A 14,901-nucleotide genomic window follows, 5' to 3' on the forward strand; every position below is an offset into this window, starting at 1 on the left:
TATTTTTGCGACGGTATATATGACATGTATTAATTACAAAGTTAGAATGTTGCAGTCAGAATGACTGCTCATTTGCTTGAAGGGGGGGTACCTCGAGGCCCAGTGGTTCTAGCGTTAAATCAATTAATTGACAACAACACAGTGCAATACATAATGTCAAAGATGATCACTAACATGATTTCACTTTCTATTAAAGGTAGTAATGCAAACCAAACCGAACCCAATGACATGGATGACGAGCAGAGCAGAGGGAGTCAGAGTACCGATGAGCAGAGGGAGTCAGAGCACTGATTAGCAGAGTGAGGGGAACAAGAGTCATCCAAGATGGGCCATTCTTGTGGCTCAAAGCAGGAGTTGCAGCGATGGAACAAGACTGTAACTATCAATTGGGGGGGGGTAAAAAAAGTATAAATAAATCACATCTCAGTCCATCCCAGCAACAGTGTGCCTCTCTGGCCTTGCTGGTACAGAGATGAATTGGGCCGAAGAACATCACACAGGTGTAGGAAGGTATCTCTTCTCATCCTGAAATTGAGGAGCCATTCTGTCAGTTGAGTTGTCACTCATGTGCTGCCACTAATCAAAGGAATGGGGATGTGCCCAGAATCTCCTGTGACAGTTGAATCCTACAGACGAAGAACCATGTGACAATTTTTCCATTTTAAGATAAGTTATTTTTATATTATTGTGTGTACCATATTAGGTGTTTTATGGTTGACAAATAATTCACCATACCCATATCTTCCAAAAATTGATATTTTTTTTATTTCAAAAAATACTTTTGTCGTTTTAATTTTTAGAATGTGGATGAACAGTATTTCTCCAGTGATTTCAGTTTGTGGAAGAACCGTATGTGACATTTTGCATGACTCTGGTAAGAAGTCCTTTTTAAAGACCTGATATGTTTTAAGTACTTTCAAGTACAGATGCCCTTCATGTAAATAACTTAACTGCAATATGTAGTTAATTCATTTGTATGGAGGTTCATTTAAAGGTGGTCTATCAACTTCAGCACTGACTTTTCTTAAAAGTTGAGTCATGAAATCTTAGTCTCATTTAAAATGAAGCCCTCAATGTGAACATACCATAGAATAACTACAAAAATAGAATACAATTAAATTAATTCAATCAAAACAAGCACAACTTGTACATATCAAATATGGATCAATATGATGTGCCAATATGCAGGTCCCTAATGTCAATATTACAAAACGTTCAGAAAACCATTCACTTTGCGTTTAACACTATGATCAGCAATTAAGTTTTGAATTGCATTAAACCCATGCTAAAGGCAAGAAATGTCCTTCTGTACTGAGGTGACAGCAGTAAATATGTATTAACTGCTTAGAGTTAATGCTAAATGTGGTGAGAGACGTACTGTATATTGTAATGAATAAAAAAAGGGAATCAAGATCAAATGAATACTCACGTCAACACTGTATGTGATGACTTTGTTTTTAATTAATTCAGATTAAAAAAATGTTCAAATGATCACACGCAAAATAATTCTTAACAGAACACATTGTACCGTACATAACATTTTCTACACTAGGAACAACATCTTAAAATTAAATTAATTCAATATATTGTGCTGGTTCAAATCCTACACAAATTGATTCACATAGAAAACACCTACTATACATTTCATTTCCTACAATAGGGGTGACATCTCTTCTGAAATGTATTCAGATTCAGGGGATCATAAACTCACAGAAAAAACAGTTAATTATGTAGCTTGGTTTAACAACAAATTATTCACTCTGCAGTGATTTATAAAAAGAGCGTGCAGCTGCTGGCAAGTAGTTGAGCATGGTCATCAGATCTTGGTACTTGTTTTTTATGATGGGCAGAGGACTCTCATATGCTCTAGGGTAGTGGCTTGCAAAATAGGGAGGTTGTGGTGTAGCTCCTTGTTTTGGTTTGGAGATCAGCCACGATTTCCATCCCTCAAATAGACAGTGGCTCTGTCTGGCGTACAGATTCCAAGGATCAACTGAAATTAGAACAGAAACATTTTAAGTTCCGGACATCAATAAACAACTTTAATAGTCAAGCATTAGGATATTTTATTGTTAGAACATGTTGCATGTTGATGGGATGTTAGTAAACTATTCTCTGTGCAATACCTGTGACTTTTAACCACCTCACCGAGGTGATCTGTAGTCCAGCTGGTCGCTTGAGGACAGAATCTGGGAGGTGCCTAAAGTCTTCACATTGCATCCTCATCACCTTGAATGGTTTTGCAGGTTGTGCTTCAAGTATCATCTTTGAAACATCATCAGGTATATGAAGGACTGACACATTGCGCCTCTTCTCGATGGTGGCAAAAGATCAATCACAAGGAAGAAAAGAATGACCAGACCATGAACTTCTGCTCAACTTGGGTAAAGTAACCCATAGAGACGAGCATCGACATCAGATTGAGCATCCGCCAGTTGTTATTCTGCCCACAGCATCTGTCACTGAAGATGATCAACTTGCACACCTCTGGTTTGGTGAGTGGCGTGAATTTTGTCTTCACCCACTTCAATATGCAGCTTGCCACCTCAATGAACCCTCGGTGTGCAATCCCCTCATGCCAAACACACATGTATGCAGGATCTTCTTTTCCAAGTTCCTGGATGCAAAGGTTAAAATTTGACCGCTGCCGCTGGTAGTAAACATTGGAGTGGGTCAGATTAGGGGTGTACATCACCCCCTGTAGATCCACAGAAATGACATGGCAGTCAGCATTGGCTTTAGCCCACTCAGTGTCACTTTGAAGCTGTGTGTAGGCCTTTTTGGCTTTTCGATGGTGCAACTCACTTTCAACTGCAATCTTCCTTTTCAGATGTTGCTGGTGACATCTTAGTGAAGAATGTGTCACATTTGCCACAAGTGTCACTCCTGGGTTGGCCGAAATTGAGACCACTGTTTGAAAATGATGTGGTATTCTTCTCTTCATATTTTCACTTGCCTGAAGACGGCTGTTGGTTAGCTGGAACACAGACATGAAAGTGACCTTGCACACATTCAATCTCTGGCTTGCTTGCTGTACATGGTATTTGAAGGTTTGTTTCAGTCGTTTGTTCTCCTTTGTATCCTCAGGTTTACGTCTCCATTCCACCTCATGCTGCAATAAAAATTGACAATGATAAATAAAGAATTTAATATACTGTAGCACATTCAGGGTATTGCTTGATCAGGACCTCCATCTTTCACACACTCCCAACCTATACACAGAATGAGTTTGTATTGCACCATTGTGTAACACTGCACTTTTAGAGTTAATTAATGTACGTATCATTACTGTCAAAGTTAAACTATGCAAGTGTTCAATATAGCTATTATAATAATAGGCGTTTTGTCTTATTTCTAACCTGTTCTAAGCCGGAGAGAATCAACGCTTGTTGTTTCTCGTATGGGACAGTGTAGAAACTGTTGAACAGATGCAGCTTGCGCTCATCAGTCAATTTTCCACAATCCTTTGTGCATGTCGTGGAACACGCTCTTCCCTGCAGGATACAGTGTAACGTTACCTATAACTAGCTAGCTACTGTAGCCATGTCGAATCATCCGGTGGATGGAGAAAAAGTAGCTAGCTATGTTTCTTCTATAATCTAGCAATAATATTTGTAACGATAATGTATAAGTTAGTAGCCAACGAACTTTAGCGAATATGTTTTCTCTATAGTTACAAATTAGACAACCCAGAACATACATGTTAGCTACTGTACTCTATAGCTAGCTTGATTGTTTGATATACGGTTCTTCCACATACCTCTTTTGGACAGCTTTTCCCAGTTTTTTTTTTCTTGACCCTTACGATTTGTATAGGGTTTTCCCGCATCCCGTAAGATCTTCCTTTGCCCGTCTTTCCATTATTTTAGTTTTGTTTTACGTTTCTTTCCCACATTTCGCCGTTTTCATCAGCAACAGAAAAGTTGTGCGCTTGTCCGTCCATTCTGAGTGGTGCACATGTAGCGTGGTTCATTCTGCGTTGTGTACTTTTAATTAGGACACTGCGACAACTGACGGTCTGCTAGTTGAAATCTTTTTATTTGCCCTGCACACGAAGAGACAACACACATTATGTTAAACCTTGGCGCAGTCACAGCTCTCAGGCACCTTTGCTAGCCGAAGGTCAGGCAAATGAGCGCCAAAAGGAAATAACAGGTGCTGCGTGCACACATTCGATGCACACCATACAATAGAAGTAAAACTATACAGAACATAATTCGGACAAAATAAAACACATACCTGCACACGAAGAGACAACACACATTATGTTAACCCTTGGCGCAGTCACAGCTCTCAGGCATCTGCGCGAGCACATGGACACTCACTCAAACACTGTCCCAAGTACTCACAAGTTACAATAGATACCCTAGTTAGCGAGCTTTGTGAAACTTGCTAACATAAATCTTTATATTATCCACATTGTAACAAACTTATGGTTGAAAAACAGTACATTGTGTAACATTGACGGTTTTATATTAAACAATTTTGGAGCCAAGGAAAACATACCTTGCTAGCCGAATGTCAGGCAAAAGAGAACAATAAGAGGGTATGGAAATACAGATAACCGGCGATGGGCCAAACCAAAATATACAAAACTTTTACAATCACATGTATGTACAATATTGATATGAAAAAGTGTTTGTACACCAAATAAAAACATTAGCTATGCAGCTGTAATTAAATTTAAAAAATACACTGAATTATTATTAGCAAATTATTAACATCCCCTCTTGACCTGGCCTATTTGAATTGATCCTTGTGTGCAACTTTTTGCATAATCTAGGGCACATATGTCAGAGTCAAGGCCCGCGGGCCACATCCGGCCCGCGAGAAGGTTTTTTACGGCCCCTGGGATGATCTTGATTTATTATTAGAACCGGCCCGCAGACCGCAGCAAGCCGGCAGCCCGCAGATCTTTTACACGCACCAATACTACATTTCCCACAATGCAACGGTGACGCACCGAGCAGTAGGCTGCTTCATTTCAATATTTATTGGCACAGCAGTCGTCAGCATCACAGTAAAATTAACTTTCAGATACCCATCAAAAATGGCAAAACGGAAGGTGGACACTGAGAACCGGGGGTTTCAAACAAGGTGGGAGTCGGAGTATATGTTCACGGAGGTAGCTGGAAAACCTGTGTGTCTTCTGTGTGGAGAAAGTGTGGCGGTACTGAAAGAGTATAATCTGAGACGACATTATGAAACGAAACACGCGGACAAAAACAAGAATATGGACATGGAACAAAGGCTACAAAAGGCAGAGGAATTAAAACGAGGCCTCAAATCTCGACAGGCTCTGTTCAAAAAAGCCAAATCACAAGGCCAGGCTGCTGTCAAGGCCAGTTTTATTTTGGCAGAAGAGATCGCTAAATCAGCCCGGCCATTTACGGAGGGGGATTTCATCAAAAACTGCATGATTAAAGTTTGTGACGAAGTTTGCCCAGAAAAAAGGCAACTCTTTTTAAATGTGAGTCTGAGCAGAAACACCATTGCCGAGAGAGTAGACCAGTTGTCCATCAATCTAAAAGAGCAGCTTGTGAAAAAGGGAAAAGATTTCATTGCATATTCCTTGGCTGTGGATGAGAGCACCGACATTTCTGACATTGCCCAGTTGTCAATTTTCATCCGCGGAGTGGACTCCAGCCTAAGCGTGACAGAGGAGTTTTTGGCTTTACGTCCTATGCATGGCACAACTACGGGGCATGATTTGTATGAAGAGGTGTCAAGATGTGTAAATGAGATGGAGCTGCCTTGGGAAAAACTCGTGGGTTTGACAACCGACGGAGCACCTGCGATGTGTGGACACAGGAGCGGACTGGTGGCGAAGATACGGGAAAAGATGCAAGAGGAAAACGCGACAGGTGAGCTGACAGCTTATCATTGTATCATACACCAGGAAGCGTTGTGCGGTAAAGCCTTGAAAATGGAGCATGTAATGAGCATCATCACGCGCACAGTTAACTTTATCAGAGCCAAAGGTTTGAATCACCGCCAGTTCAAGGCATTTCTGACGGAGTTAGAAACGGAGCATGGTGATTTGCCTTATCACACAGAGGTGCGATGGCTAAGCCAGGGAAAGGTGCTTCAAAGATGTTTCGAGCTTCGTGAGGAGATTTGTCTGTTCTTGGACAGCAAAGGGAAAGACACAACACAACTCCGAGACGAAATGTTTCTGTGTGAAATGGCTTTTCTGTGTGACATTACGAGTCATCTGAATGCAATGAACTTGCAGCTGCAGGGTCGGGATCATGTCATCTCTGATATGTACAGTACAGTGAAGGCATTTAAAACCAAACTGACTCTGTGGGAGACGCAGATGCGGAAAGAAAATTTGAGCCACTTTCCCAGCTGCCAGACCATGAAAGAGAAGCTCTCTACCAGTGCGTTCCCGAGCGCACAGTTGGCTGATAAAATAGGTATGCTTGCCGCTGACTTTCGACGCCGATTTGCTGACTTTGAAGCACAAAAAAGCAGGTTGGAACTGCTCGGTAACCCATTTGCTGTTGACGTGGAAAGCTCACCACCAAACCTCCAAATGGAGTTGATTGACCTCCAATGCAATGATGCACTGAGGGCAAAATATGCGGCAGTGGGTGCTGCGGAGTTCGCCCGTTTCCTCCCCGACACAATGCCCCAGCTGCGCATCCAGGCTGCTCAAACGTTGTCTATGTTTGGCAGCACATACCTGTGTGAACAACTGTTTTCTTTGATGAACCTGAACAAAACATCACACAGAAGTCGACTTACTGCTGAACACCTCCACTCAATTCTGAGGATTTCCTCAGCTCAGAGCCTTACCCCGAACATTGATGAACTTGTGGAAAAGATGGGACACCACCAAGTATCACCCTCAACCTCAAACAAGTGAACATTATTGTGCAATCACATATTTAGAGTTTTTACTCAGTTCAAGTTTAAAAGTTAAAGTTTAATATTTGTTTTCACTGCATGTTACTTCTCCTTAAACAAAGTGTTGTTTTTGATTAATAGATTTTTGCACTTTATTTTATTGTATTTCAATCCAATTATATTTTAAAAATATTTCAGTTGAGTGGATGATAGAAAATTGCTATTATTGTTTTTTTCTTTGAAGTAAATTTAGCCCACTTTTGCTAAAATAGAAAATATAGGCTACTGATGGTGCCTTGAATACCGGTTTCTTTCATTTAATGTTCATGTTATGGGGATTTTTATATAAAGGAAATTTGTCTTTTGTGTCTGTTGAAAATTAAAGATTACTGACAGAGCCATAAGAAAATATTGCTTTATTTATCTGATCATATTGGAATATATTTGTTAGGTTTTCAGTAGGTTCAATTAGGTTCACTAGACTATATGCGTCATTTAAAAAATTTTCAATGAACATTCGAACAGTCCGGCCCTCGGCTTGTAGCTAAATTTTTTATTTGGCCCTCCGTCCATTTGACTTTGACACCCCTGATCTAGGGGAACAACATCACACTGCTACACACAAACGGCTATTCCACGAGAGCCTATCTTTAAATTTAAAAGTATTGTTAATTAGCGCGTGGAAAGCTTGTGAAACCGGTTCACTATAGAAAAAGGGTGTCCAATAATGATTTTTCATGTATATCGCTTTTTTTTTTTTTTTTGTCACATATGGTTCTTCTTCTGTAGGATTCAGTTGGTGAAAGTATTCTTTCAAGGCTAATGCATGCGTCTCCAACTGGGAACAATACATTTAGTAGACTAGGCTACATCAGATTATTTTGATTCACATAAATTATTGATTGATAATCTTGATTCACTATTGCAGTATTATAAATATATTTTAGTCTAATTATGCTTTTATTTTGTTTTGAATGGCCTAAATATAATATAAATATTCAATAGCAATTTAGCCTTTTCCTATTATTCGAACACAATTTGCCTGGGCTGCTCTATGGGGCAGTTTGATTGTATCATCAGCTCATGACTGATTACCTGATGGATCTTGCATGGAAAATGTCCAGAGTCGCTATACAATTGAAAGAACTCGTCAGTGCTAGCCTTCTCTGTCTGGTACAAGCAGCGCATCTAATGCTGTGATAGTGAAGCACCACATTATACACTGCACGCAGTCAGGACAAGCGCTCATATTGCTTTGTTAAAAAATTGTGGTGAGCTTGCTATGCGCTTGAGATGTGGCAGTGTGAAATCAACCAGACCAAATGAAGAAAATGCATTTTAACAGATAACCGAACTCTGATTCGAACTAAAGCAAACAAACCTGTGTAAAAATGTCTTTACGGCATAACTAGGCCGTCAAAGAAAGGCCTGGTGATATGTAATGTTGTTATAAACAGTATAATTTTAAAGGCTAATATGGCTGGTGGAACTGTTCATAGAGGGTTCTAGGAGGAACCCTTCAAAGATAAAAGGGTTCTTGGTAGAACCGTTCATAGAGGGTTCTAGGAAGAACATTTCAAAGGTAAAATGGTTCTCAGTAGAACCTTTCATAGATGGTTCTAATTAAGTATAACCATTAAAAGTTGCACACCATCTCCTTTTCACCTCATTTAACACCTGATTTGCTTAACAAAAGGCACATCAATAGGTGGTCCAGGTAAGCCATGACATTGCATAAGTGTGTGTGGAGGGGGCTTTCTTCTTTTGTTTTCTATTGCTCCTCTATTTTTCCTCAAGCAAGGGGAGGCAGATGACATTGCCACTTCCCATCAAACCAACTTCTTGAATGCCCTACTTGAAGTTTGAACTATTTTGCTCAAAACACATTTTCTTACCCTTTAGTGTGTGTACTTTACTGTATTTATATTTTGGTATTTCACTTTACAACAGGAAAAGCAAAAAGAATCACAGGACATCTTCAACAGATGTTTCTATGAATAGAGGGTTCTACCTAGCACCAAAAAGGTTTCTCATACAGGGACAAACCCGAAGAGCCCTATATGGTTCTACTTAGCACCTTTTTTTCTAAGAGTGTATTTATCCCTATGTGTCCCCCCCAAACTCAAATCCTTACCCTAAACTGGGTCCGTATCCTATCCCAACCTTACCCCCTAAACATTTATCCTAAACCCAAACCCTCCCTCTTTATCTGGCCTGTTTCGTCTGGTCCTTTTGATTTTTAAATTGCACTTTTATTGATGCACTTGATTTTATGATTTTATTTACTGCACTTGATTTTATGTAGGTCTACTTTTAATAATGTAAGGTGTTCTTGAGTGTCCTGAAAGTCCACTAAATAAAATGTATGCCAAAGCACCAATGCTCTCAAAGATTTGGCATGAGCCCTCAGATCCTCAAAGTTCTACAGCTGCACCATTGAGAGCATCTTAACTGGCTGCATCACTGCTTGGTATGGAAACTGCTTGGCACGCGATCGCAAGGCGCTACAGAGGGTAGTGTGTACGGCCAAGTATTACACTGGTGCCGAGCTCCCAGCAATTCAGGACCTCTATACCAGGCGGTGTCAGAAGACTGCGGTGACCCAAGACTCCAGCCACCCAAGTCAGACTGTTCTTTCTGCTACTGCACGACAAGCGGTACTGAAGCACCAAGTCTGGAACCAACAGGACCCTGAACAGCTTCTACCCCCAAGCCATAAGACTACTAAATAGTTAACCAAATTGCCACCAGGACTATCTCCATTTGACCCTCGTTGCACTAACTGTTTTGACTCATCACATACGCTTCTGCTACCATTTATTATCTATCCTGTTGCCTAGTCACCTTACAGATGTCGGACCCATTTCGTCGCAGGAGGAAAAAAATCCTGCAGCAGGAGGATTTGAATATCTATTTAATATTTAGAATCGACGCCAGGGGGCAGCTGGAAGTGGTGTTTGTAAGTGTCATGACGTTGCCCTCTTTGGGGATAGCGAGTACCACCCCCCTCTCTCTCTCACCACCTCTCTCTCTCTTCCCCCTACCAACAGGCTCTGTTAGGCAGGTCATAAATTCCTAGAGGAGTTCTCTCCTCATGGCCAGAGTATAAGAGAGAGTGAGTTTTCATAGAGAGAACAAAGGAACTTCTTCCACATCATAGAACTTGAGAACTGAACAATATTCATGTTCTGGAGAATGTATAAACGGTCGGTGAAGTAGCCAGCTACGAACTGGTCTGTTTTGAGCAATTTTGTGAAACTCATGAGCGACAACATTTTTTACATTTTAGTCATTTAGCAGACGCTCTTATCCAGAATGACTTACAGTAGAGTGCATACATTTTATTACATTTTACATACCGAGACAAGGATATCCCCTACCGGCCAAACTATCCCTAACCCGGACGACGCTATGCCAATAACTCTGTTTATACAAGAGTCTCAGTTGTGAGGCTTGCATCTAATTGTTGTATAAAATGAATGAGTAAAGATTAAACTATTTGTGAAATTATGTAATGTGATTTTAAACTGTTTAATGAAGGAAACTCCAATTCCCTTTGGAGTTTAACTAAATCATTGGCCCGCCCCATGAGCACAGACATTGATCTGGCGTCATGGGACAGCCCTTTTCTACTGTTACGAATATAACCCCCACCGGGAGGAATTCCCTTCAGACCATCTTACCTCGATAACCGAGAGGGCTAAGGTTTGAGTCGAGACCATAAACCTGAGTATTAGCTAAGGTTGTAATGGTTGTTGACACTCTGAGACTATCGATCCGACAGAACAAGAGCTACTCTTCGAAACGAATTACTAGTCTGCAGCTAGAAATTATGTATCCATGAATGCGAAGGCCGATAACCGCCGAAACATCTATTCTATAACAAAATTGCTGAATGTTACTCTGAACTATCCATCCTAACCACGGCAGAGAGAGAGAGGGCGGACAAACTCTCCAACAGAAACAAACTTTCCAACAGAGATTACGACGACACACTGAGCGTAAATATATATTGATTGCAATTATTCTCGAATGAGTGAGCGTTCATGTGCAAAAGATTAGCATTTCAATTGTTAGAATAATTCATTAATTAGAAGACTAATTGATCAGATATTAAAATTTTTGAAAAGTTGTATTAGGAAAATTATAACTTTGTAATCTGAATATTTTCCTTGGTGCCCCGACTTCCTAGTTAATTACATTTACATGATTATAATAATCACGTAATAATAATTACAGAGAATTGATTTGATAAACTAACAGTCTTCAGTTTAATGATGCCAAAGACACGACATAGGCTATACAATATTTAGACTGCAGGTCCTGGGCGTCAGTTCAAGTAGGCTGTGTGCAGGCTACAGCATGCCTCGTGTGAATTCTTATGTGGATTGTAATAAATTGACAATATTTGTACGGGGTATCTATCTTTCGTTAGGGAAAATCTTTTTTATCATTTGTTATATGTTCAAGGCAACCAATAGGCAAAATGAAAGGCCTGTGTGGACCAGTGGGTACAGCCACTGACAACGGCACACGTATATGCCAGAGCAAGCATAGGTTTGAATCTGGTCCACTAATGGCCTTTGAATTTTTGGAGGAACTAGTATTTCTCTTGTTTCTCTCTGTGTGCTGTACTTGTACTCTTACTGAAGTATTTTCTGAAGGAAGTAACTTACTTTTTACTCTGTTACATTTTGCAAAATCACTTTAGTTACAGATTTATATTATATCGTCGCTGTAGGATGAAAACTTTCAAACAAAATGTTATTTTATTTAACATGAATCGATACTATTGGTTCCCCTTTACATCTGTATGAACGTTTCTCAACCCCTTGACTAATGAAATGTATTAAAAATAGCTTGTCATCAAAACTTTTTGTGCCATGTAGAAATCAAGATTTTTGTGTGAGTGTGTCTCTATTTATTTACAGCTTGTAGCGACACAACCGAGGGGGAATGAGAATGGGCCAGCCAAGAAAGAAAATACCCTTCAAAGTGGAAAGGAGAGGTTTGCAATCCGGTTTTGTCTAGAAGGGATATAGCTTTTGTCAAATGTACTTTCTGTATTTTTTTGTATGCATTCACCATAACATGTACTTGAAATTAATTTTCATTATGCTATTGAAATTGTGAAATGATTCCAGTGTCTCGAGTACCATAACTTTTTATGGAATTGCACACATTGATAGATATTAAGTCAACAATGAATGACTAATTGAAACTGTACAGACTATTTGATGTCAATCTCCACAGAGTACCTGTGCTGGGGGACATCTGCAAGATGGTGCTGGCAGGCTTGAATAATAAATGAATGTCAAATGAATTGCACTAAGTTGTTGTCCTTTTGGTTTACTGTTTTAGTTTACCATGGGATGTAAAAAAAAAAATACAAACTACATTTGTAACTAGTACTTAAGTAATTTTCTGACCAGATACTTTTTTACTCTTACTTGAGTAGTTTCTTTAGAAGGCTAATTTTGCTTTAGTAAATTACAATCTAAGTAACAGTTCTTTTATTTAAGTACAGATGTTCAGTACCCTACCTACCTCTGCAAATTATACATAAGCTAACTATAAAACGTGAACGAGCATCCACAATGGAGGAAAGTTTATCGTTCTACAGTAAACCTACATCTGTCAATCAACGAATGGCCCAAATCAGCTAGTCAATTTAGCCAGGGAAACACAAACAGTAGATTATCCGTTTTTACATCTTTCAATATGTGACCATTGATAGGCTAACAGGTAGCCTGCAAAAATGTAGCCTATAGGAATATAATAAAATAACAATCCTGCAACCATTGATGGCACTAGATTATCTCCAACTGAAGTCTCGTTAAACCATCAATATGGGCTAAATTCACACGCACAGCTGATCTCATTTGCAACCATTATTGATCACATCTACCACTCCCTAAAATATTATGTCGGTGTTACATTAGTCAGAGATCTGTATATAATGACTAGATACTCATGTCTCTGCCCTAACAACGGGAGTCGTCCCGAAGGCAGACGACAAGCTTAGGTCTGCATATTAAACCCATAGAAACGCATTTGGGCTCTCTTGGTAAATAGTGTGGTCTACAGCTTATCGTGAGATACTCTACCTCAGGCGAGCAAAACCTTGAGACTTCCTTAATATTAGATTTTGTGCACCAGCTGTTGTTTACAAATATACACAGACTGCCACCCCTTGTCTTACCGGAGGCAGCTGTTCTATCTTGCTGTTGCCGCTGCAGCGTAAACCCCGCCAGCTGTATTTTATCCATGTCGTCGTTCAGCCACGACTCGGTGAAACATAAGATATTACAGTTAATGTCCCATTGGTAGGATATTCATGATCGTCGCTTGTTATCCAATGATTATATGTTGGCTAATAGGACTGACGGTAGAGGCAGATTACCCACTCGCCGTCAGTCCTTACAATGTATCCCGACCTACATCCCTGATATCTCCTTCTCTTTCTCCTGCGAATGACGGGGATGAGAACCTTGTCGGTTGTCTGAAGTAAGAAAATAAGAAATCTCCATCCAGTATGAGGTGAGTAATCGCTGTCCTGATATCCAGAAGCTCTTTTCGGTCATAAGAGACGGTGGCAGAAATATTATGTACAAAATAAGTTACAAATAACGTGAAAAAACACACAACAGCACAATTGGTTAACTTCTTGCGGATGAGTGGGACTCTACCGTCCCATTTCGACAATTTCCAGTGAAATTGTAGAGTACCAAATACAAATTAAATACCTATAAATATTAAACTTTCATAAAATCACGAGTGCAATACATCAAAATAAAGCTTAACTTGTTGTTAATCCAGCCGCCATGTAAAATTTCAAAAAGGCTTTACGGCGAAAGCAAACCATGCGATTATCTGAGGACAGCGCCCAGCACACACATGCATAACAAATTATTTTCAACCAGGGTGTTGCGACACGAAAGTCAGAAAAAGCGATATAATATATGCCTTACCTTTGAAGATCTTCTTCTGTTGGCACTCCAAAAGGTCCCAGTTACATTACAAATGGTCCCTTTGTTCGATAATGGCCTTCTTTATATCCATAAAAACTCAGTTTAGCTTTCCCGCTTCAGTCAATAATCCACTCGGTTTCCCTCCTTCAAAATGCATACAAAATGAATCCAAAACGTTACCAGTGAACTCATCCAAACAGGTCAATCAACGTTTACAATCTATCAATAGGTACCCTAATACGCAAATAAACAATACAATTTAAGACGGAGAATCGTTATTGTCTTTACCGGAGAAAAATACCAAAGAACATGCTCTCATTCACACACTTGGAAACGCTACAGCCAAAATGGGAGCCACCTAGGTTTGTCCTCGGGGTTTTGCCTGCCATTTCAGTTCTGTTATACTCACAGACATTATTTTAACAGTTTTGGAAACTTTAGTGTTTTCTATCCACCAATTATATGCATATGCCATACAAGTTTGTTATTAAGGCACATGTAAGATCACATATTCCAGAAGGCACTTTTGCCAAAAAAGGAATTTGGATAAAAAATAGTTTCTGTTCAAATGGCACTCCTGTGAATTAGTGACATATGCCTAGTTTCCTGAAATGAGTCACAAATTAAAATCTTTATCAACCTGGCCAGATTGTACGATTTGCTTCAGTTCTGTCGTCACATTCTGCGATTGCCGTGTGAGGCTACGTAACTGTCCAACGTCAACTGCAGCGGTGTGTTTGATCTGCGTGTGTTTCAGCACCAACAGTGCAAGCCTCTCTATGCTTATGCACGGGTAAAATGAGTTCGGAAAAACTGAAGGTAGGCCTATACTGTACATCTTAAAAATAGTTTTCACATACAAACTGTATATGTCCGAACTCAAAATCAAATAGGCTTCCCCAAAATAACATGGTCGCTGTGGTAGAACGTTTATTTTGATTAGCAATTTTGAGTATATCAAAATCCCATCAGGTAGTCTGATTTCAAATGTATCAGGTAAACAAGATCATTATGGAAAATGTTCTTCCACAGCATGTAAAGCTAAACAATGAACTAAACAATGAAACATAATCCTAAC

At 39.7% G+C, this 14,901-nt stretch overlaps 1 long non-coding RNA gene across 2 annotated transcripts; it reads right to left on the minus strand.

The window, feature by feature from the left end:
• Positions 1–396: 396 nt before the first annotated feature.
• Positions 397–5,254, minus strand: LOC129854175 (uncharacterized). Of its 2 annotated transcripts, none has more exons than XR_008759256.1 (3): positions 3,360–5,254; positions 2,127–3,112; positions 397–1,993 (listed from the first exon to the last, which is right to left on the minus strand). It is a non-coding gene; the product is annotated as an uncharacterized LOC129854175 (long non-coding RNA). The 2 variants fall into 2 exon arrangements; XR_008759255.1 differs by having other exon boundaries at positions 3,761–5,253.
• Between the last annotated feature and the right edge of the window lie 9,647 nt (positions 5,255–14,901).

Source organism: Salvelinus fontinalis, chromosome 1 (assembly GCF_029448725.1).
Source record: "Salvelinus fontinalis isolate EN_2023a chromosome 1, ASM2944872v1, whole genome shotgun sequence".
Taxonomy (NCBI): Eukaryota; Metazoa; Chordata; class Actinopteri; order Salmoniformes; family Salmonidae; genus Salvelinus; species Salvelinus fontinalis.